The sequence below is a fragment of the Halichoerus grypus genome, chromosome 7 (genome assembly GCF_964656455.1).
Source record: "Halichoerus grypus chromosome 7, mHalGry1.hap1.1, whole genome shotgun sequence".
In the NCBI taxonomy this organism is placed as follows: Eukaryota; Metazoa; Chordata; class Mammalia; order Carnivora; family Phocidae; genus Halichoerus; species Halichoerus grypus.
In genome coordinates this window covers 65,525,427-65,529,169 of record NC_135718.1, presented here as the reverse complement: position 1 = coordinate 65,529,169, position 3,743 = coordinate 65,525,427, and the positions used below count along the sequence as shown (strand labels likewise).

The 3,743-nt window shown below is 42.1% G+C and overlaps 1 pseudogene; it reads right to left on the bottom strand.

Moving 5' to 3' along the window:
• Window positions 1-2,055: 2,055 nt before the first annotated feature.
• Window positions 2,056-3,480, bottom strand: LOC118526758 (eukaryotic translation initiation factor 3 subunit L-like; annotated as a pseudogene).
• Between the last annotated feature and the right edge of the window lie 263 nt (window positions 3,481-3,743).

The following is a 3,743-nucleotide window of genomic DNA, read 5'->3' as shown; positions in this document are numbered from 1 at the left end:
GACAAAGCAGGAAAGAATATCCAATGGGAAAAGGACAGTATCTTCAATACATGGTGCTGGGAGAATTGGACAGCCACACGTAGAAGAATGAAACTGGACCACTTTCTTACACCATACACAGAGATAAACTCAAAATGAATAAAAGACTTAAATGTGAGTCAGGAATCCATCAAAATCCTAGAGAAGAACACAGGCAGTAACCTCTTTGACCTCAGCCACAGCAACTTCCTGTAAGACACATCTTGAAAGGCAAGGAAAAGAAAAACAAAAATGAACTATTGCGACTTCATCAAGATAAAAAGGTTCTGCACAGCAAAGGAAACAGTCAAAAAATGAAAAGACAACCCACGGAATAGTAGAAGATATTTGCAAATAACATAACAGATAAAAGGCTGGTATCCAAGATCTATAAAGAACTTCTCAAACTCAACACCCAAAAAACAAATAATCCATTTAAGAAATGGGCAGAAGACATGAACAGACATTTCTCTAAAGAAGACATCCAAATGGCCAATAGACACATGAAAAAATGCTCCACATCACTTGCCATCAAGGAAATACAAATCAAAACCACAATGAGATACCGCCTCACACCAGTCAGAATGGCTAAAATTAACAAGACAGGACACAACAAGTGTTGGCAAGGATGTGGAGAAAGGGGAACCCTCTTACACTGTTGGTGGGAATGTAGAACTTAGTTGGTATAGCCACTCTGGAAAACAGTATGGAGACTCCTCAAGAAGTTAAAAGTAGAGCTACCCTATGACCCAGCAATTGTACTACTAAATATTTACCTCAAAGATAAAAATTTAATGATCGAAGGGGCACCTGCACCCCAGTGTTTATAGCAGCAATGTCCACAATAGCCAAACTGTGGAAAGAGCTGAGATGTCCACTGACAGTTGAATGGATAAAGAAGATGTGGTTCATATATACAATTGAATATTATTCAGCCATCAGAAAGGATGAATAGTTACTATTTACATCTACGTGGATGGAACTGGAAGATATTAAGTTGTGTGAAATAAGTCAATCAGAGAAAGACAATTATATGGTTTCACTCATATGTGGAAAATAAGAAACAGCACAGAGGAGGATGGGGAAGGGAGGCAAAAAATGGGAAGTCATCAGAAAGGGAGAAAAACCATGAGAGACTCTTAACTACAGGAAGCAAACTGAGGGTTGTTGGAGGGTTGGTGTGTGGGTGGCTGGGGTAATTTGGTGATTAGCATTGAGGGCACATGATGTGATGACCACTGGGTGTTATATGCCACTGATAAATTATTGAACTCCATATCTGAAACTAATGATGTACTATATGTTTGCTAATTGAACTTAAATTAAAAAAAAAAAAAACAAATTAAGGTAATATATTCCCAAGCTGACCACATTTTGTAACAAGATGACCAAAGGGTCATGCAGGAGTCTTTTGGGCGGCCATAGAGATCTCTTGCCTCTCCAATCCAGCCATTAGAGATAGGGAGCAAAGAAAGAAAGAGGAGCTCATTCTCATCCTGTATGCAGTTGGTCATATTTTTGCTCCCCTGGATATCAATTCCCATATGTTTCTGGGTCTGACATGCATGGTTCCAGGAGAGTCTTTTGGTGTCTCATATATCAGGGATGACCAGTGACCCCTAAACAGATGGTATACAGTATGGGAATGAGCAGTGCACTAATGTGACATGCTCAAGAGATACTGAAGGATCAAGACCAGCTGATTCATCAGGACCTGAAGTCAGTAGCAGGAGAGATGGCAGCAGCAGAGACCTGGGTCCTTGACCACAGGGAAAATGCAAACAGATGTTAGGGCTGCTCAAGCTAGAGAGCGTGGCAGGTATAGTTCTAGGGCAATACATTTCCCATCTTCTCTCTCTCTTTTTCCAAAGAAGATCCTTTACTGAGGCCTATTTAAAACATTTCAGTCCTTAATTCAAATAAACTTCAACTCAGTGGAATGGCTGATGTCTGATCTAGGTAAGGGCTCATGGTAAAAAAATACACCCCACCTACAAAGACATCAAAATAGGTTCCTAACAAGAATGTGAATGTAACTCAGGGTCTCTGCCCCATCTTCTTCAGGGTTTGACTGAGCTCCTCAGATTTGTGTATTTTCCAGATGAAGAAATCCCCATAGGGCCTGGCACCCTTGATGTCTGCAATATAGATCATGTCCTTACCAATGCAGAATTAAACCTCAGAGGCTGACTGAAATTTGCCATCTAGGGCAGAGATGACCCTGGTCTACACCAGGTTCTTCATTTTGTGTTTGAAGACAAGGAGCTGACATGGAACTCCCACTCTGTGAGGTCCAGGAACCCAGCCAGCTTGTCCATAGGCATGGTGGTGTAAAGCTTGAGGAAGCCTGCTCCTGCACTTCATCAGAAAACACCTTCATCTGCTCCAAGAAGGTTTCCTTGTGTAGTTGGGGTGCACATGGCCATAGTTGGGCACTACAGGCGACAGTAATTTGGGACAGGAGTATCTTAAAATTTCCTCATAGACCTGTGGTTCTGTATTTCTCCCATAGCAGGAGGTGAATGCTCTTGTCAATTTGCATGGGGTACATAGTGAGGATGATGGCCAGCAGCACATGCATCTGCTTATTCTACTTGTTAATCATCTCATACTTATATGTGGTCCTCTGAAACATGCTCTTGGGTCCTCTGGATATAGAAGAGGATGTTGGCAATGATCCGGATAGCATCCTGGTAGCAACACATTATCAAATATGTAAAACTGATGTTATAGTATGTGGTGACCTGGCACTTAGGCACACAAAAATACATGCTCTTCTTGTTCAGTTTGATATTCTCCAGCACCTTGATGACCTGGTGGTAAAATCCCAATAGGGAGTGCAGATGCAGAAGACCCACCAGGCTGAAGTAGCCAGACTTCTTATATAAGGAGTGTTGTCCATACTCCCCAGCCACACTCTCAGAGTCACCTCCACTTGTGTACCCCTCCAACTGTCAGTTAATGTTGGACTTGTCTACCAAGAAGTGAAGAACATTGAGGGCACTATAAACATTCCAGATTTTGGAATTAGAACAAAGGAAGTCAATTTCCTCCTCTGACTTCTTGTCAGTCTTACAGCGGTACTGACTGAAAGACTGAAACTGATAGATGAACTCATTGATGTTATCCCAGAACCACAGGTTGGGTAGTTCAAGGGGAACAGGACCATCAGCATTAAGAATGTCTTTGAAGAGATTGAAGTAGTTGTAATAGGATTCAGACCCCTGCTCCAAGGAGGGTCCCTCACTGACATTGGCATATACCTGCCTGTAATATAATTCTTTGTACAAAATCAGGAAGACAGCACTGTTGCCAACCTGTGGAACAAGGGCTTCAGTCTCAGGCCAGGGTGTATTCTTGAAGATCTTTCAGTCAGCTTGGTTCAGCTGTCACAGATGTCCTCGATCTCATACAACTTTTGGTCAATGACATTACTGGACACATGGCTGGCCTGCAACTCATACACCTTCTGGTCAATCAGATCTGAGATGGCTTTGTGGAAATACTAGATGAAGTTTTTGATTACTTTGAGGATCACCTGATAGGTCTACTGTTCATACTAATGTTCATAAGCCAGATCCTGCTTTGGATCTCCTGTGTGCATATCATAATTGCCCTGGCGAGCATAGGGATCATAAGCAGCCTCAGACTCATAATCATCAGCAGGAAAAGATATGGTTGCAGCACTCACAAATACCACCAGAGTCCCATCTTCTCTTCACACT